This window comes from Abramis brama (genome assembly GCF_963993115.1).
Source record: "Abramis brama genome assembly, chromosome: 1".
Taxonomy (NCBI): Eukaryota; Metazoa; Chordata; class Actinopteri; order Cypriniformes; family Leuciscidae; genus Abramis; species Abramis brama.
In genome coordinates this window covers 54,314,894-54,337,144 of record NC_139963.1, presented here as the reverse complement: position 1 = coordinate 54,337,144, position 22,251 = coordinate 54,314,894, and the positions used below count along the sequence as shown (strand labels likewise).

At 36.7% G+C, this 22,251-nt stretch overlaps 1 long non-coding RNA gene across 1 annotated transcript; it reads left to right on the top strand.

Moving 5' to 3' along the window:
• The first annotated feature begins 8,599 nt into the window (after positions 1-8,599).
• LOC311067168 lies at positions 8,600-18,812 on the top strand. The gene is made up of 5 exons (XR_014603187.1): positions 8,600-8,648; positions 9,832-10,045; positions 10,728-11,664; positions 16,962-17,055; positions 18,688-18,812. It is a non-coding gene; the product is annotated as an uncharacterized lncRNA (long non-coding RNA).
• The last annotated feature ends 3,439 nt before the right edge of the window (positions 18,813-22,251 follow it).

Sequence of the window (22,251 nt, the reverse complement as noted above, 5' to 3'; positions counted from 1 at the left end):
TCCCAAGGAGATATTTACTCATTTTTGGCGAACAGGTGAAATATCTGAGAGAGCGAGACAAAAGGGACTGCAGTATGCATTCGAGGGATATATCCACGACATTATTTGCAACCGATTAGAGAATAATTTAATAAAAATTGAAGCTAAAGCCTATAGGTCCCAGCGCAAGCAGCAGCCGCCCCATACGCTGACAATTCAAGTGGGAAACACACAGATAGAGGAACAGATATGTTCATGCACAGCAGGGTAAGTGAAATTTTAGAATAATAATTATAAATCAAACTTATTTTATAGCTTATCCATAAGTCTTGTGGAATAAACACAAGACATTAGCCTGACCACTTTGCAATAATAACATTCTCCTGCTTATATTTTTAGCGCGCCAGGTTACTGCTCTCACGTCGTGGGTCTAATCTACGCCTTGGACCTGGCAAGAGCCAGAGATGCACCATCAACAACACAATCAATGTAATGTACAGGGCAGTGCAGGACAGGACAGTGCACCACGTCAGCGTGATCTTCTTCAACCACTTAGCTCTTCTACACACAGACAACCTTAATCTTTGACGATATGTGGCTGGAAGTTAGACAGCATGCTGACTACATACCATATTTGATTTATGTTCACAAGCCGGGAAATCGGGATTTGGCCTGACACAATTTTAAACTTTTTTATCTTTGCAATAGCTCTTTCAACATGAACCCTGTGCTTGGCTATTCTTTTGGTCATTTCAACATCTCCATGTGGCATCTGTCTGTTTGCTCTTGCAAAAGGTGGAATGCTAAGTTGTAAACCAATCTCCTCAACTTCCTTCTCTATTAAAAAGCCTTTATCAACCATCAAGCCATCTCCTACATTGAGATAGCCACACTGAATGTACCCCTTCAAAATGTCAAGGATGTTGCACTCATTGAAAATCTCTTTGTCAGAAATTGCTCCGCGGAAGAGGGCAGACACATAAATGACTGCACCGCGTGGATCACAGGCCACTAGAGACTTAAGGGTGTTACTTGTACCCAGCCAACACAGCCATGTGGGGCCCAAATGGGTTTGACCTGGGCTATCTAACTGGGACCCAGCCAGTTTTGTCCTCGGTTTCCATGTAGGCCCCACATGGGTTTGCCCAGATGAAATGAACACTGCTTAGTGTGCACAGTACAGGCTGTTTAATGTAACACTGAATCAGTGTTGGAGGTAATGAGATAATTAGGTGATTGAATAATGATTGTGCATTAATGATGAACACCTGCTGTTAACAAGCATAATCACTGAAGGAAAGAAAAACACAAGAACTACTTCCAGCCACTGCCTTGGATGAAATCAACTGAAGATAAAATACATTAAATCTCTCAAGATCTCATTAAACAACTCCACAAACAGCATTACCAGCTTCACTTATTACTAACCAGACTGACTTTATTTATGTCAGACGTCTTCAGAAATTCTTATTGAGAATTAACAGAGGTTTAGATGTTGATTACTTATTTGAAAGTAATAGTTTGATTTGATGTTACCATTGTGGCGATCAGTGTGTGCTTTAGTCAGGCTCTTGACTTTTTAACATTAGTTTTTCTCTGGCAGCTGTGTTTGTTTGTTATGGTGAGAACAGCAAGAGAAAATGTAATCAGATGCTGTAAGCCGATTGATGATAAGAATATAGTCATCGTCATGTAGTGGCTTAACTCACTGATATTTTGTGTAAGGTTTGTACGGGTAGTATGTCATTCATTTTGTTTTATTGTTGTGATTCTACAGCAAGAGATCCAGCACAGTTTATTCAGAACATCAAATTATTTTTAAAACCCCATTTACACATGTTGGACTACTGAAAGTTGTATTCGCAAACAGACATCAAGAATCAGCATATGAATCTCAACAATGGTGACATGCTTCATGGTGCAATGCATTCTGGGTGCATCATACGAAACTTATCCATAGCTCCCAGAATGCATTGCACCATGAAGCATGTCACCATTGTTGGGATTCATATGCTGATTCTTGATGTCTGTGTGTGAGCAAGATTAGGAGGAGCCTAAAATATGTAAGTGGTGTTAAAAATCATTTGACGTTCTGATTAAATTCTATTATTCTCTTGCTGTAGAATCACAACAATAAAACAAAATGAATATCATACTACCCGTATGAACCTCACACATAATCAATGAGCTAAGCCACTACATGATGATTATATTCTTATCATCAATCAGCATACAACATCTGATTACATTTTCTCTTGCTGTTCTTGCCATAACAAACAGACACAGCTGCCAGAGAAAAACTAATGTTAAAAAGTCAAGATCCTGACTAAAGCACTCACTGATCGCCACAATGGTAACATCAAATCAAACTATTACTTTCAAATAAGTAATCAACATCTAAACCTCTGTTAATTCTCAATAAGAATTTCTGAAGACGTCTGACATAAATAAAGTCAGTCTGCTTAGTAATAAGTGAAGCTGGTAATGCTGTTTGTGGAGTTGTTTAATGAGATCTTGAGAGATTTAATGTATTTTATCTTCAGTTGATTTCATCCAAGGCAGTGGCTGGAAGTAGTTCTTGTGTTTCTCTTTCCTTCAGTGATTCTGCTTGTTAACAGCAGGTGTTCATCATTAATGCACTATCATTATTCAATCACTTAATTATCTCATTACCTCCAACACTGATTCAGTGTTACATTTAACAGCCTGTACTGTGCACACTAAGCAGTGTTCATTTCATCTGGGCAAACCCATGTGGGGCCTACATGGAAACCGAGGACAAAACTGGCTGGGTCCCAGTTAGATAGCCCAGGTCAAACCCATTTGGGCCCCACATGGCTGTGTTGGCTGGGTAGGTGGAGTAAGTCTGACTCTGAAACACTAGTGAGCTTGGTCTCTGAATTTTAAGTTCAGTGCAGTCTAAGATGGCAAAAGTATTTGGAAATTCTTCCTTAAATTTAGCTGGCATGTTCTCAGAAATAACATCCCTGTGTGGCCAAATAGACAATTTGCCAAGACTATCATACATATAGTCCACCCAGGAGTTGATCAGTGTGCTGACACTCTGTAAACGGATGTTAAATCTGAAGGCTAGGTCTTTGTGGTCCAAATTTTGTCTTAATTTCATTAAGGTCAGTAACAATTGAGTACGCAGTGAAAGTTGTTTGATCTCATTATTGACACGTATGTATGAGAGAGGAATGTGTGTTTGTGGTGCACTTGGGTCAGTTGGAATGTTAAAAAATTCACACAAGCTGTTAAATTGCTCATAAGAAAACCCTGTGCAGTAGTGGAAATAATCAGGAACATGGCTTTGGTTTAAAATCTCTGGGTTTAAAGCTGAGGTGTGTGCATTCTGAAGTTCCTTTTGAAGATGATGGAGTTGGCCATCCTTTGCCTTGAGTTGAAGCTTCAGATTAATGATGTCCTGCTTGTGATTGGCTAATGTTCCTCCCCATGGTCGCCTGTATCATGTTCTTCTGTAAAAGACAAAAAAAAAAAGAGAAAGAAAACATGGAATGTTACTAATTTATGTTATTTTCTTCTGTTTTACAGCTTCCTCTGCTTGACTCTGCAGGACCATCATCTGCGAACCAGCCATCAACCCACTAAGCAAAATGATGTCCAAAACACGTCTTTTCAACGTCTTTGTCACAAAAGTCGGACGTTGAAATGACGTCCACTGAGGAGCCAGAATTAAAGTTTTTATGACGTCTTTTTTTGACGTGTTCTGCACGTCCGATATAGACGTTCATCGAACCTTCGTACAAGCTTAAAACTATAGTTCAGATGTGGCCATTGTGGACATATTTTCAGCATCATTTATGGTCTCATTTATACATAATTACTTTGACTATTGCTGTCAGATGATCTTAGTGAGAATTAACAGCGGTTTAGATGTTGATATTTGTTTAATTTGAAGTGTCACCATTGTGGTGATCAATGTTTGCTTTAGTTGGGCTCTTGGTCCCCTTTCTTTTACTTTAACTTTTATTTTACTGCTTTAACTGTGTGTTTGTAAAGCACATTTGTTGTGGCAGAGAAAGCCAATAATAAGTAAGATCAGCTGTTTTCAGCTTATTGATGATCATGAAATCATTACAAAACAAGCATCTAATGTTGTCAGATGCTTTGGCATTCATAACCACCAACCTTGTGGGACTGCAATATTGGTGCCTAAAGCATTAAAATGATCACTTATTTGAAGGTGTATAAAAAAAAGCATGTGCACATGATGTTTTTGAGCAAATGTAACATCTAGTCACACATAGACATCAAGATTTTGGATATGAATCACAACAACGGTGACAATCAAAACAAAAAAGCTTGGGAATTAAGGATGAGTTTTGTACTATGAAAGCTACCCATCATGCATTGCAGCATGTAGGTTTTTTTGTTTTTGTTTTTTTTGTCACCATTGTTGTGAATCATATGCAAAATCTTGATGTCTGTGTGTGACTATATGATACATTTGCTCAAAACATCATGTGCACATGCTTTTTATACACCTTCAAATAAGTGATCATTTTAATGCTTTTCACACCAATATTGCAGTTTCACAAGGTTGGTGGTTATGAACGCCAAAGCATCTGACAACATTAGATGCTTGTTTTGTAAGGATTTCATGATCATCAATAAGCTGAAAACAGCTGATCTTACTTATTATTGGCTTTCTCTGCCACAACAATTGTGCTTTACAAACACAAAGTTAAAGCAGTCAAATAAAAGTTAAAGTAAAAGAAAGGGGACCAAGAGCCCAACTAAAGCAAACATTGATCACCACAATGGTGACACTTCAAATTAAACAAATATCAACATCTAAACCTCTGTTAATTCTCACTAAGATCATCTGACAGCAATAGTCAAAGTAATTATGTATAAATGAGACCATAAATGATGCTGAAAATATGTCCACAATGGCCACATCTGAACTAGTTTTAAGCTTGTACGAAGGTTCGATGAACGTCTATATCAGACGTGCAGAACACGTCAGAAAAAGACGTCATAAAAACTTTCATTCTGGCTCCTCAGTGGACGTCATTTCAACGTCCGACTTTTGTGACAAAGACGTTGAAAAGACGTGTTTTGGACATCATTTTGCTTAGTGGGAAGTTGTAACTATCTTCCACATACAATTCTTCTAGAATGTTACTAACAACATATTTCTGCCTCATCATTTGACCAAAATCCACATTGGATCGTAGTCAGAAGTTATTACAAACACTCAATAGTGACTGATAGTGCCATTCAAGCAGAAGTGTTGTATTAATCTCATTAACTGTCATGTGTAGCTTGAAGTAATTTTTCCGTTACCCATATATACAATTATATTTTGTTATGTATTTTATCAAATCACATAAGTTTGTAAGAAACTGCTTAATTTTCCAAAAAGATTTTTAATTATAGTAATATAATGTACATGTTGATCGACCCAGCCAGCACAGCCATGTGGGGCCCAAATGGGTTTGACCTGGGCTATCTAGCTGGGACCCAGACAGTTTTGTCCTCGGTTTCCATGTAGGCCCCACATGGGTTTGCCCAGATGAAATGAACACTGCTTAGTGTGCACAGTACAGGCTGTTTAATGTAACACTTAATCAGTGTTGGAGGTAATGAGATAATTAAGTGATTGAATAATGATTGTGCATTATTGACGAACACCTGCTGTTAACAAGCAGAATCACTGAAGGAAAGAGAAACCCAAGAACTACTTCCAGCCACTGCCTTGGATGAAATCAACTGAAGATAAAATACATTACATCTCTCAAGATCTGATTAAACAACTCCACAAACAGCATTACCAGCTTCACTTATTACTAACCAGACTGACTTTATTTCTGTCAGACATTGATTACTTATTTGAAAGTAATAGTTTGATTTGATGTTACCATTGTGGCGATCAGTGTGTGCTTTAGTCAGGCTCTTGAGTTTTTAACATTAGTTTTTCTCTGGCAGCTGTGTCTGTTTGTTATGGTGAGAACAGCAAGAGAAAATATAATCAGATGCTGTAAGCTGATTGATGATAAGAATATAATCATCATATAGTAGCTTAACTCATTGATTATTTGTGAGGTTTATACGGGTAGTATGTTATTCATTTTGTTTTATTGTTGTGATTCTATAGCAAGAGATCCAGTACAGTTTAATCAGAACATCAAATGATTTTTAAAACACCCTTTACACGTGTTGGACTTCAGCAAGTTCTACTTGCAAACAGACATCAAGAATCAGCATATGAATCTCAACAATGCTGACATTCATGCTGCAATGCATTCTGGGTGTATCATACGAAACTTATCCATGGCTCCCAGAATGCATTGCACCATGAAGCATGTCACCATTGTTGAGTTTCATATGCTGATTCTTGATGTCTGTGTGTGAGTAAGATTAGGGGGAGCTCAAAATATGTAAATAGTGTGTTAAAAATAATAGACGTTCTAATTAAATCATATTATTCTCTCGTTGCAGAATCACACCAATAAAACAAAACTAATAACATAAACCTCACACATAATCAATGAGTTAAGCCACTATATGATGATTATACTCTTATCATCAATCAGCTTACAGCATCTGACTATGTTTTCTCTTGCTGTTCTCGCCATAACAAACAGACACAGCTGCCAGCGAAAAACTAATGTTAAAAAGTCAAGAGCCTGACTAAAGCACACACTGATCGCCACAATGGTAACATCAAATCAAACTATTACTTTCAAATAAATAATCAACATCTTAACCTCTTCTTAATTCTTTTCTGTAGACGTCTGACAGAAATAAAGTCAGTCTGGTTACTAATAAATTAAGTTGGTAATGTTGTTTGTGGAGTTGTTTAATCAGATCTTGAGAGATTTGATGTATTTTATCTTCAGTTGATTTCATCCAAGGTTGTGGCTGGGAGTAGTTCTTGTGTTTCTCTTTCCTTCAGTGATTCTGCTTGTTAACAGCAGGTGTTCGTCAATAATGCACAATCATTATTCAATCACCTAATTATCTCATTACCTCCAACAACGATTAAGTGTTACATTAAACAGCCTGTACTGTGCACACTAAGCAGTGTTCATTTCATCTGGGCAAACCCATGTGGGGCCAACATGTAAACCGAGGACAAAACTGGCTGGGTCCCAGTTAGATAGCCCAGGTCAAACCCATTTGGGCCCCAGGTGACTGTGCTGGCTGGGGAGGGATGTGGGAGGGATGTGGGAGGGATGTGGGTGGGATGTAATGCCAGAGTAAAGTAAAGCCAAAACTTACACAACAGTGTTCAGGTCATCTTTTTTCCCGACAAAATCAATATAATGCAATATTTCTATCTGCTGAATGTAAGCTTTTCAATATTTCACGCTTGCCTGATGCACAGTCGTGAAAATTATGAAAATACATCTGGAAATTATTTGATTGTTAGGTTTTAAATCAACAGGGTTGAGGCATCAAAAGTAACTAAGTAACTAAGCTGTTTTATGGATAGTAACTGTAATATTATTACTAAAATCTTATTAGTAATTAGTTACACTACTAGTTACTGCAAAAAGTAATAGTATTACAGTAACTAAATTACTAGTAATTAGTTACTGCCCAACACCAATGAAGTGTTAGTTTCAAGTGAAAAACAGAGAGAAGCACTGAAATTGTAAAAGAAAACCATAGATTTATTTTTTGAAACTGTGAAAACAATAAAGATATATTTAAGGGGAGGTCATTAAACATTACCATTTTATTTCCAGGAAAAACAACACATTCAAAACTATGCAGTGCTAAACTATCAAGTCCCAATTCTCAGAATTTATTTTTCTGAAGAGGACACAGTGCCTTCACTGAGACTCTGCAGGGTAACAATTGGGCTGTTGTGTCGGGTGCTGCCAAGAATAAAAGATCATGGTTGGAGTCACGAGATTGAGGTGCTCGTTCTACTGTACTGGCTGGCATGTGGAGCCTCTTACCGTGTCACCTCACAAACATTTGCAATGCCCACATCCACAGTATGCCGGGTTGTGCATAATGTGACTGAGGAAATGTTGGCAGTCCTGGAATGTATTGTTCTCTTTTAAAATGTTTGATTTTAAAACTCTAATATCATGTTTTATGTGTATATTTTATGTGTGAATATTCTATCTGACAGTGCGATCTCTTTGGGTTATGCAATTTAATTTAAAAAATAAATAAAACAAATAATAAAAACACATATGTTTGTATTAAAGAAAAAAATATTGATAAACATGTATTTGGAATGGAATTAAATAACAAGTAGCCTACTTTGGGTGTCTTGTTCATTTTATTTATTTTAATATAAAAGCAACAGAACTTAAATTACATCCAGTTTATTAGCAACACCGTGCACGAGCGTGAATCCCGCGATATCCATCTTTGATCTCACAGTCAGATCCATTGCGAGAAGAGAGAACTGTCCGGCTTGCCTGCGCTTTTTTCACTCCTCGCCCCATGCAGTCGCCTACTCTCGCATACATTTCAGGCGAGGCAATGCGCATCTCAAACAAGCCTAGTATTCCAATGTATATAAAAAAAGTTACATTCGATCCCCGGTCCTCGCGTCTTTTCCTTGCAGCCTTCCCTCGCATCCTACAGGGGGCGGAGCTGAGACGCGAGGAAAGGAAGCGAGGATGCACAAATAAGAAATGAGAAGCACCCACAGTTTCAGCGTCGAGTCTTCTGAGGTGAGGAGAGCAGTTTACGGTATTTCTCATATTTACACAACTATCAAACACACTTTATACAGTTTGATTAAGCGACAGGCTCATTTCTGTGTTGTTTTCATCGATCACAGCGATACTTGTGCGTCTTTTCTGGCGTCTTCCTACTGAAATAAAGCAGCAGCAGCGAGCATGAGGAGAATATGTTGAGTTCATTCAGACCTGAGCGATTTTGTGTTCGTTTGTGTGATTGTCTCGATGTTTGGAGTGAGAACTGTTACTGAATGTTACGTTAAAGTTTGAGATCTGTGAGGGGAATGGGACTCGATATCAAGTGTTGCTGCTGCCGTTTTATTTCTAACGTACTCTTAACATCTTTGGATTCAATTTGGTATTTCTTTACTTTGCATTGTTAAAATGACTGGAGAAAAAGAATGGTGAAGATACCACTAAATACTTTACATTGAGCCTAATAGGGAGCCACGTGACGTGAGACAATTTAAACCTATAGCCTACATGTAAAAGATAAAATAATTATATGAATAGGCCTACAGTTTGACATGGTAAACGTTATTATTTTGTGGTGCTCTTTATTTTAATAAAGGTTTTAGGATCATTGTCAGTCTCTGCATATACAAAACTGTAACATGTTAATTATCTATTATTTAGATTCAAATGGACATTTTATGGTTTAGTAGGCCTAGTTATTTATCTGAGTGTCAGCGGTGTTTGTTTTGTGTTATTGATGTTTTATCCATGTCATATTGTGAAAAATAACAGTATTGTCTTTCAATAGAGTTGTTTTACAGGCTTTTATCATCTATCCTGACTCAAAAAATGTGTTTCTAACAGCAAACACTCAGAATAAAGTGAGATGATCTGCTGATGATCCTGAATGGCTTGTTGAATGAGTGTTGATAGTCTGAGGCTCATCAATATTAACAGATCTGCTGAAAACACTCTTTATTTCATGACAATAGTTCCTGTTTTCACCTCATTTATTATGCTGATGTCTTCAGATCTCCTGTAAATTGACACTTACAGCTTATTTCATTGGTGTCAGCAGACTGAGCGGATTTTATGGGTATTCTGTTTATGCTTATAACTGTTTTTACCATTGTTTATACATGGAAGATTTTACTAAATATTCTGTTGTCCATGAGCATAAAAACAAACTCAGTAACTGATATATTTTTGATTTTGCTAGATCATCTCCTCACACTGTAATTCATCATCAGTGAAGCTCCTCCCACTGTAATTCACCAATAAATGCTGTAAATTCCCATCAGCTGCAAGTGAAGACGAGCATCAGGAAGAGCTGAAATCTGTAAAGACTGAGTTTATTAAAGAGGACAGTGAGAACATGAGTGATCCAGAACCCTGCAGAATGAAACACACTGAAGATCCCGAATAACAAAGAGGTTGGTGTTTATTCTTCATTCATTCATGATGCTGAAGAACATTCATGTTAGAAACATTCAAGCACTTCATCACTTTTAGATAAACAGGTAAACTGTGAAATGGGTACAAATGTTTTTTGTTTGTTTTCAACAAATGGTTAGTGAAGGGAGGTTTGAGAAACTTGAGCAAAACCAGATTTGTAAGTAATGTTGTATAGTATGTCATAAATAACAGAATTTCCCATTCGAATGGGAGCTCACACTTTTAGATAAACAGCTAAACTATGAAATGGTACAAACAGTTTCATATTTGGTTTTCAAAAATGGTGATTTAAAGCGAAGATTGAGAAATTTTCATATTGATTGATATTGATATTTAAATCTGGTTCACATTTTCTGCATCCATGTTATCAAAATTTTTGACATTTCACTCTCTCTCTCTCTCTCTCTCTCTCACTCTCTCTCTCTCTCTCTCTCTCTGTATATTTATACAGTAAACTGTGTGAACTTTCCAAAATGTCTAACAGGGTTGTAAGCAATTTAACTTGAGCAAAATTTGATTTATAGTTACTGATAAAGTTGTATTTCTCATAAATTCTAGAAGTTAATAATTCTTCTCACAGTAACTTTAGTAACAGGGTTTATAAATGTGATCGACACTGAACAGTTTGTGTAAAAATTAAAACATTTTCTTTCATTTCAGGCTTGAGTAAAGTGGAGGAGAAACATCATGTCAAACCTGGAGAAAAACCTTTGAGTCGCTCAAAGACTAAAAAGACATTTTTAAAGAAAAGAAGAGCCAAGAAATCTACAACCAGCACTTAGTGTGGAAAGAGTTACACAAACACATGTGATCTTGACCGTCACATGAGAGTTCATACTGGAGAGAAGTTGTCTCATGTGATCAGTGCGGGAAGAGTTACTCAAGGAAATATAGTCTAGATATTCACATGAGGATCCACACTGGAGAGAAGCCATTCCCCTGCACTCAGTGTAGGAAGAGTTTCATAGACAAACGTAATCTTAAACAACACATGAGAGTTCACACTGGAGAGAAGCCGTTCACTTGTGATCAGTGCGGGAAGAGTTTCACACAATCAGGACACCTTAATGGTCACATGATGATCCACACTGGAGAAAAGCCTCACACATGTGATCAATGTGGGAAGAGTTTTGCATATTCAGGACACCTTAATGGTCACATGAGGATCCACACTGGAGAGAAGCCTCACACATGTGATCAATGTGGAAAAACATTTATTTGGGCATCAAACCTGAAGAGACACCTGATGGTTCATACGAAGGAGAAGCCACATTCATGTTCTGTGTGTGGAAAGAGTTTTTCACTGCTGTATAGTTTACAAGTACATCAAAGAGTTCACACTGGTGTGAGAGAGTACATGTGCTTTGAGTGTGAGAAGACTTTTACTACAGCACAATGTTTAAAACTGCACCAGAGAATTCACACTGGACAAAAACCTTACAAGTGTTCACACTGTGACAAGAGATTCAGTCAGTCAGGACATCTGAAAGCCCATGAGAGGATCCACAGCAGAGAGAAGCCGCACACGTGTGATCAGTGTGGAATGAGTTTCGCCTTTAAAAGTGAACTGAAGCGACACATGAATATCCATGCAGAGGTTTGTTCATTTATCTTCTATATTCACTCATATGAAAAACAATCACAGTCTGAAATCACAGTGAGTAGTTCATCTTTATGTGTTGAGAAACAGACTCGTTAGTTTGTTATCAGCCAGAATGAGCGACTGCACAGTTTGTTGGTTGATCTCACATAGGGTTGTGTGTAGGGATGCTCATATTGACCGTTTAACCGTTAACCGAATGTAAAAAATTTGACCGATTAATACTATCAGTTAAACGGTTTAAAACGTTTTTTTTTTTATCTTCTTTTTTTTTTTTTTTTTGCTGCATGGTTTAAAAATAAAATAATTTATAGCTTATATATTTATTAACTCACGGAGCGCGTCGACACCTTTTTTACAGTCTATGGTCGACACGCGCAACCACACACGTCTCGAGACGTTACCTGTGTATTTCCGTCCGATGGGACATCCATCCCATCGGAAAGGGTGTTTTCTGCCGCGTGTCTAACTGTCAACAGGCTGCGCTCCAGACTTGACCCCACATCACGTTGATGTTGCTTTTTTAAAATAAAAAAACGGAAAAAAATTGCCGTTTTTTTTCTAAAGCTTTGTTCAAACGGATTGTCATCTTAATTTGTTAATTATTTAAGTTTAAAAAATATATTTAGTGTAGGCCTTTTTGTTTTTTATTTGTATTATTTTATTCTGTTTTTCTCTTGCTGTCAGAAATGCTGCAGGTGCGTGAAAATTTAAACTGAATCCAGGTTCTGTTGTTGATCTGTTCTGTATGCTGCTGTTTGCACTTTGCACGTTAAAATAAACCCTTTGATAAAAACTTTTTTTTTTAAAGGGTCACAGATACGCGTCCATTTTATTTGTATTTAAAGGTCCCGTGTAATGCCCCTTTTCACAAGATGTAAAATAAGTCTCTGATGTCCCCAGAGTGTGTATGTAAGTTTCAGCTCAAAATACCCAACAGATCATTTTTTACAGCATGTTTAAATTGTCATTTTTTGGGTCACAGAAAAACGTGCTGTTTTAGTTGTGTGCCCTTTAAATAAATAAGCTGCTGCTGGATGACCCAGGGGGCGGAGCCTCACAGTCTCTCAGGACAATATCACCTCACGGAATGATGATAATATCAGAAACTCTCAGTAACGTCATTCATTTCGAGTCGGACAATAATGCCTACAGAGTCAGAGTGCTGTATAGAGATGAAACAGGTATAGTTTAGTAGTTTAATTACGGTTATTATAACGTATTTGTCATCTGCTTGTATGTATCCATTATATATTAATAGCCTACAAGTCTGCTGTCTGAATGATGATCAAACATGTACTGATGAGTTTAATAAAGTTTATTGTACATCACACAAAAGATGAAGCGTCAGTTTTACTTCAGAAAATCACTGTAAGAGCTGAGTAAACACAGTAAATTATTAGAAGTGCGCAAGTACGTAAACGATTTTCGGTTGAGGGAGCATTCCTGTGGGCGGAGGTTAGTCAAAAAACGGTTCTAGTGACGTCATTAAAGAAGGAAGTAGAGGGGTGTAGTCCAAACGAGCCGTTCGATATAGGCAACTTCTGTTAAATAAAATATCTCGCTTGGCATTGAACTTTGAGCTTTATAATTTTACAGATATTATTTATGCTCTAACAGCAACATTACACACTAACTAAAGTTTGAAACATGGGATCACGAAGAACGGGACCTTTAATGCAATTGACCCTTCGCAAAGACCCGCCCCCCTTAGTTACTGTTGCTATGTCCGACAAGCTACGCTGCTCTCACGTACACCATGTTCTCACGCAGTGAAAAATACATCGCGGAGCAGAGAGGAGACTGACAACATGCTGACAGACAGGACAGACCAGGTTACTTTTCGGTTACTTCTGATATTAAACATATTAAACAAAGTCTCACCTTTCAAATTTGGTCATTTTTTAAAATAAATTTAAACGATACAATAGGCTACATACCGTTTTGTAGCTCTTAAATGTGTCTGACAGATCGTTGTAGAGCATCCGTTAAAGCTGCTCGTGAACCGATCATCTCTTCCTTCTATAGCATCAAATAAGTTATGAATGAACATAAGAAGGAATGTTGTTTTAAACCGTGGAAAGGGGTCAGTACATTCCGTTTTTCAAGTTCAAATCCTCCCATGTTAATCTGCTAACTAACGTTATCTCTCCTGACTGCTTTGTCGGACAAAATGGCGGATTATGATTGGTGAGATCGGCTGTCAATTCAATATTATAATCTTATCAGTTAACGGTTAATAATCGATTAACGAGCGGCGGTTGTCGGTCGGGAAAATTAATCGAAATGAGCATCCCTAGTTGTGTGATATTAAATAGAGGGCTCCTATTATGCAAAATTCACTTTTACATAGTGTTTGAACATAAATGTGTCTTGGCAGTGTGTGTACACAACTACCCTATATTGATAAAGTTCCACCCAGTACTTTTTTTTAATCCCCATAAATCATAAGTACTGTCTCAGAACAACCCGTTCTCAGATTCGGGGCAAAGTGAGTAGATTTGCACAAGCCCCTCCCACAACTGTTGATTGACACTGCAGTTTGAGCATAGACCCACCCCGAGTGAGCTAAACACATTGGGTCTCATTCATGAAACACGAGCAGAACGAATTTTTGTGTAAATCGTGTGTAAAGTGGTTCTAGCGTAAATTTTCGGATTCATTAAAATGTTCGTATTTCCCAAATGTTAGTTGGTACGAAAGAAATCTACACCTGCTCCCAGCCACGCGTAAATAGTACGTTTAACATCCGAACGTTTTGCTCATTAATAAACTGCATTTTAATTCAACGTAATCGGGTACATATTTACACAGCATTTTGAAAAAGTATTATATATAGTAATTACATAAGGTTTTTCTTTTTGCTTGTATTACGAGAGCCAGTAATAGCATCTGCAAACGGAACACAAGTCCACAAGTTTTTTTTATTTTTTTATATTCAAGCTGTTTTTTTTTTGTTTGTTTTTTTACAAGTCCGCAAGTTACAAGTGTTGCAGTCAAGCTTCATGTCGAACCATTTTCTTTTCACTTCTGGGACTGTTCGATTAAAAGATGAAACTCCATTAACTGCATCTGTAATATGCTGCCAAGCATTTTTACCTAAAGCATGTAGCCTATTACCTAAAAAAATCCTTTTTTTTTAGGACCTGATACGCCACTATGTACGCTTGAAAATAAAATGTGGCGTTTTGAATGAACTTCTGATAATAAAACTTCAATTTCTGCATCTGAGAAATTTCTCTTCTTCATTCGCTTTTTTTTTTTTTTTTTTTCAAAATTATACATGTAATAATACAATAGCATTCGCTTTTGAGAAGACATGTTGAAATCCTTCGTTTCGTGTCATAATATGATGCCCATATATAGCTGTCAGTCGGTTTTAATTGGCGGGATTTATGGTAATTCAGAATGAGCGTGCACGCGCGTCCCATTTACGAGTGATTGGAATTCATTAACCCACACACACATATCACTATCAAATCTGACGTTTACGAAGTATTTGTGAATCAGGAGAAGAATTTTCGGGAATGTCTCTTTACGCGCAAATCACTCACATATTTACTCGTATATTTACGAATGTTTCATGAATGAGACCCATTGTTTCCACGTCGGAGAAGCTGTAGACAAGAATGTCTCCCAAGCAATTGAGGTTTTTGTTTTTGGATGTAAGAATGAACATAGCAGTCTTTATTTACTCTCGTTGTTACTCGAGGATGGATCTGTGCTAACTGTTCGTGATCCAGCTTACAGTCTCCGGAGCGATACTGGTCACGGCAGAAATGAAAGGGAGAGTGTGCACTTGTCTTTATATACTTGATCACTACAATGTAAACAAATCCATTGCAAAATATACCGTAAAACTTGAAATAATAGCCCAGGCTTTTATTTTCCCAAATCGCCGAACTGCACCGGCTTGTATTTGAGACTGGCGTCTATGTGAGACAGGCCTTTAATTTAGTGTTGAGATGAGCATGACAATAGGAGGTTACCAAATCTGTGTTTGTGTTTAACAGATCAGTTAATGTAAGAATTAGCCTACTATATTTCCGAAAGTCTAAAGGTGGTCGCATACCAGGCGAGAAGCGCTGCGCCAAGTCTTTAAAATTCCAACAAATTATTCTCTATGAGTGTACATTGTCTGTTGTTAATGTATGTACTGACTTCACCCTGTGCTCCAATATACATTCAGTTTTACACTCATTCACAGAAATCAGCTGCTTGAATGAAAATTGCTGATGTTATCGGATTTTCCGGTGATATTCTCAATTCATTCATTCAGAGGTAAAGTGAATTCAGACTGCAGACTAAGCAACGATTGTATTTAATTGTACAGTACAATCATAACATAGTACAGACATGATCTTAATTCCATAATATCCTTAAACAACAATATTGCTGGCCATAAACTGACCATCCATTGTGCGATACCTCAAATTGTCATAGACGCAACGCGGCGCTGTGCTTCTCGTACAGTGTGCGACCCTCTTTAGATTATTGGCAGCATAAAAAAACTAAATGATGTGATAGCCATGGGCTGAACAATACAAGTTACCGGTAATATCCATCAAGCTTATGAACTAGTTGCCCGAAACACATGGTGTTTGGTGTTTTAAGCCCCCCAACGGCGCCTTCCAGGCAGCGAGGGGATGGGTAGGTTTAAGGTTGAGGGTTGGGTTAGCTGCCTCTAAGGAGCCATTGGGGGCTTAAAACAACATCGAGTGAAACGCATCAACAAGAAAGAATGAAGGCTACCCTATAAAACAACTGCAATCATGTGATACAAAAGGACCCTATTCATCACTATCATCATCACCGCGATCCTCAACTACAAGTTGGCGAATTCCTCCTCCTCGTCGCTTCCTCGTCGCCTCCCCCGCTAACTCTGCCTACCTTGCTTGCGCTAACAGTTCCTGCCCAGATGCGCAGGGCTCTCTTGTGTGCGCAATCTGCTCCATAAAACTGGCTTAAACAGACGATCTGACGGGTTTTAGAAGATCAAATACAACCCGAAACTAAAAAACAGACCGGGCCTCTATTTGAAACCACCCTTTATTTATCCAGACCTGTAGCCACACCAGGCGTGCAAACGAGACGGGCGTCTATTTGGGACTTGGCTATTATTTTAAGTTTTATGGTTTATACTACATATAAAATTGTATTATTTCACCAATTTTAAAGTTTCATAACATTATGTTTCTGAAAGATATCCCAATCCTACAAAAAGTTTTGAACAACACAAACTGAAGGTTTAGCCTGAATCAAAACATCAAAAAATGAAACTTCGTTTTTGGCAGAATTACCAGAAAGCATCAAGAAAGCGAGGCCGTAGAGAACGCCAGTGATCCAGAACCTGCAGAATGAAACATCATGATACTGAAGAACAAAGAGGTTTGTGTTTATTCTTTATTCCTCGTTCATTCATCATGCCGAAGAACATGCTGATGCTCACTAGATTTACATTGCTTCAGGCTGAGAATAAAAACATGATAAATACAAAAAAAACAAAAAAAAGTTCATTGATTATTTTTTTTCTTTAACTTTTTCGATTTTTGACATCTTATATAAATTTGAGACTAGAATAGAAACAGTGGATTCCTATGAGACTTTATTCTCCTGAATAATCACCTGTTAATAAATCAACTGTCAATATTTCAACTGTATTTCACCTTTTTTGACCAATTTACCATAAACATTGAACCAATGTATTTAAATATTGAGCAAGCAAGCTCATTGGCTACGAAAACAACCTTGGCCAATCAGCTTTTAGTGTGTAGTAAACAAGTCAAGTCACCTTCATTTCTGTAGCGCTTCATACAGTACAGATACAAAAGCAGCTTTACAGTGATCAGCAGGACAAAAATAATAATTCAGTGATGCAAACAGTTCAATTCTGCTGTAGAGCAGCTCTAAAAAGAAAATGGTGTTATTGTTCAGCTGAAGTCAGTTCAGGTCCATGGGAAAGATCATCAATTATTATATTAGTTCAGTTCAGCTATAAAGCAGCTCTGCAGAAAACAGTGCCGTCAAAGATCAGCTCAGTTAAATTCCCGTCAGATAGTTTCATTGTTCCTCTAAAGTCAGTTTGGTGTTGATTCAGTTCAGGTCGAAACAGTGTAAAGGCCCTGATATACTTCAAACTAAACAAAGAACGAACTGATGTGACATTTCAAACAAAATCAGGCCAAAACAAAGTTCGTTTTGTATTCGTTTTGAGAGTTCGAAGCTGCTTGCCGAAGCGAAATATTCGGAAAGGTTTGGTAAACACCTTGGTACTATCATTGGTCTGTGGCGATAACATATAGGCAGAACTACCAGATCATACGAAATGCATGTTATTTTTTATTTAGTACTGTCCTGAACAAGATATTTTAAATAAAAGATGTTTACAGATAGTCCACAAAACAAACAAATAGCTGCATTTACAAAAATGACCCATTGAAATGTTTATTATAGAAGTTTATGTTAGGTTTATATTTCCATTGTTCCATCTAAAATACCTGCTTGGAGAAAATTGTGTTTGTACAAAAGTGGCCATAGCAATCTGACGTTCAACAGTTATATAAGCACATTGCAAAAAAAAAAAAAAAAAAAAAAAATGCGAACAATGTTCTTCAGAAATTATTCCGGGTTTTTTTTTCCCCTAGGTAAAACATTTTGCATGTGAAGATCGTTAAATTTGACTTAATTTGTCTTCTGGGAAACATGCATGTATCTTCTGTTGCTTGATTGTTCAAATGTTTTCACCCCCAGCTTGTAATGCATCGTGTTTCCTTCTGGAGCATCAGTGAAACTGTGATTTCTTACAGATCACATGTCTGACCTGCGTCATCTAGAGTTTCATGATCAAACTAGTGATTAATAAAATCTTCATGACATTAAAATAGATCATAATCGTGCACAACAGTTGTTGACCATATTTTATGGGATTAAAATGACTATTGAACTCATCAGTGATCTTGACTTTTCATTTCACGTTTGTCTCTTATTTTGAAATCTCACTTGATTTAATGTTTCTTTTAGACCTGATGGACGCGAACGAGAAAGGAAAAAAAGAAGCCAAAAAAATATGTCATCTGTAAATCTGTCCTAAAAAACACTTCACATGTAAATCAAGTCTGAAGATTCACATGAGAGTTCACACCGGGAAGAAGCGGCTCAGGCTTTCTCTCTGAAATCACTTCATCTTCTCATTCTGATGAAAGACCATTTAACTGATCAGTGCGGTAAACTGTTTCATTGGGCGTCAGTCCTGAAGAAACACCTGAAGATTCACACAAAGGAGAAGATTCATTAGTAATATTACAGCAGAAAAGACACATCGGTGTGTGTTTCTGTGCTCAAGTCCTTCACTACAGAAGATGAACTGAAAGAGCAACAGAAAATTCACACTGGAGAAGAATGCCATAACACTTTTAAGAGAGACGTGAATCTGATATACATTTTTTACTCATTCTTCATTGCTTTTCATTAGAACATCTAGTTTCTCTTCTACCTCTACTCTTCCATGCAAATGCAAGATATGCTTTCAGGTAACACTTTACAATAAGGTACATTAGTTAACATTAGTTGATATATTAACTCACATGAACTAATAATGACCCAATACATTTGTTATATAAGTTAATAAAGTTAGTTAATAAAAATACAGCTGTTTGTTTGTTCATGTTAGTTCACAGTGCATTAACTAATGTTAACAAATACAACTTTTGATTTTAATAATGTATTGGTAAATGTTGAAATTAATATTAACTAAGATTTATAAAAGCTGTAGAAGTATTGTTCATTCTTAGTTCATGTTAACTAAGATAGTTAACTAATGAACCTTATTGTAAAGTGTTACCTACTTTCATGTATCTTTGAAACTGGACAATTTTCTTCTCTTCTTCTCTTGAGATGTTTTGGATCTTATAAGTCAGTAAAGAGAGAGAGATCCGCTTTCACTTTTACTTAATGTTTGTATTTGCTTCATGTAATTATTGATTAAACTCATTACTCCATATCAACACCTCGTTGTTATTGTCCATCTTTATTTTCTGCTTGAATCAGGAATAATTTTAGTTCTGAAAGCCGTGAAGTATCCTGATATGATTGCTTTTTGAGCTTTCCATGTTGTTAATTTCTCAATAGAGCTTTAAAATACCTAATAAATTATATTTCACCCACACATGACTGACATTGAATGAGATTGCTGTCTGTCTACATTATTAACAGTTTCACCCTTGATATCCAGTATCTATTTCAAAGAGTTTGTTCTAGTCAGTTTGATGTTTCATTCACACCATGAGGCTTCATGAAGTCAGAACAATTACTATGAACTTTAAACAACACACAGTTTTTACTAAATAAACTGAAATGATTACTGTCTCCATCTCACCACAGCTTTACACAACCAGCAGAAAGAGAGTATTTGTTTGAGTATTTTGAGTAACAGTATTTGGATGCGTTGTTTAGTTCCAGTTTCGATGAAGCCCCTCCTTCCGAAATCTGAAATGCGCTGTGATTGGCAGCGCTTAGCTTGAGTTCGGGAAATGTCCCGAGTTCTGCTCTAGTGTAAATATTACGATTCAGACCCTGACAATGTTATTGTTAACAAGAAAGAGGATCATCCACAACGGATTTGACAGGGGTATGTTTTAAATCATGATATTTGTTGGAAAACTATGGTAATACAAACAGTAATCGATCACAAAAACATAGTTAATTAACTTAAGGGGTGGTGAACAGTCTTACAAAAGTGAGAGCTTACAGAAGCTACAGTAAACAACACTATATCAAAACAGATGGCTAGCAGGCGAGCGTAGTGTAACCCCAGTAATGCTACCCGCTATGTTAAAGCTGGGGCTTTAACAGTTTTTAAAAAATTTTTTAAAGTATTTAGTTAACAGTTATGATTAACCATAATAATAAAATGTATTTTTGTGTAGAATATCCTTTTATTAAAGAAAAGAAAGCACAAATAAATCTTCCAGATTGTTCGTTCAAACATAATTCTACACAAAGTCCACACTCCACAGCCCAAATCAACCATCCAGGACCATAAAGTCTAGGGTCCAGCCAACGAAAAGCCCCAGTTAAGAATATGAAGGTAAAGGAGTAGCAAAACTCGAGAGCATGTAGATGTGAATTTGAGAACTTGTACAATAAATATTCGTACTTGTACTTGAAAATACACTCATAGCTCCGATGTGAAAACCTGTAAAATAAAAATCTGAAGTTTAATGTTGACATTTGCACTGGCAGACAATAGTCACAAACTTGTATTCTGAATTTGAAGCTGCAGAAAGTATTGTAATATATTTGCACTTGTTCTTACATTCACACTTGCAGTATACAACCTTAATTAGACAATTGCAATCTCAAATCTGTCACTGTAACTTCAAATTTTGCACCTTGACTTTTGCTACTCTTTTCGCGATGTACCTTAAAACTTCAGATAATAGCCCAGGCTTTTATTTTTCCAAATTGCCGAACTGCACCGGCTTGTATTTGAGACAGGCGTCTATATGAGACAGGCCTTTAATTTAGTGTTGAGATGAGAATGACAGTAGGAGGTTACCAAATCTGTGTTTAACAGATCAGTTAATGTACTGTAAGAATTTGCCTACTATATTTCTGTATGTCTAAAGGGGGTTGCACACCAGATGAAAAGCGCAGGCTTTGGGCTTTTGGGAGATCTTTCTTTAAGGGACAGAGATCTAATTACAAAGGCTGAGGATATTTCTAGACTGACTTATACAGCAATGGCTTTGCATCTTAATAGAAACATTTGTAAAGAGATTGATAAAGTACTATTTGACTTTATATGGAAACCAAAATACAGTTCATAATGAAATCATGTGAATTCATATGAAAATTGTGAATTTTAAATAATACATATTAAGTAAATTGGCTTAGTCAGATTGACAGAAATCCTTATTCTATTTTTAACTTAATCTCTACCCATATGCTGTCTAAAGTTGGTAATATACATTTTCTTCTTGTTTGTAATTATAACATTGACAAAATACCAGTGAAATTTTCTGACTTTCATCGCCAGGCATTTTTATCATGGTCCTAAATTTTCAAGCTTAACTTTTTACCACATACGTATATGGGACAAAAAGGATATGTTATAAATGCAAATCATTGTTTTTGAAATATTGTTTTGACAGCTGCATCATATTAGTAGATCAGTTATTTAATTTAAATGTTTTGTTTTTTTTCACTCACAGTGAGTTTTTTGCACATTATAAGATTCCTGTTACAGGGGAATATACAAATGTTTTGATGCAATATCTTCTGAAATTTGTATGTATGCAGTGGTCCCCACCTACTATAGTAAATTCTAATAGGTAATATTTATTTCCCCCTTAACTCACAAAACAGATCCATAAGAGCGTTATTTCAAACAGGTTTGGCTTATATAATCTATATTTAATTACAAACAAAGTTAACGAGGTATCATTTAAAATTATACATAGAATTTACCCAGTTAAACTGTGAAATTCACAACCAATTTTGTGACTAATTTAAAATGCACTTTTTAGCGACGGTTGCGCTGAAACTGTGGTTCATGTATTTTGACTCTGCCCATTTGTAAGACCA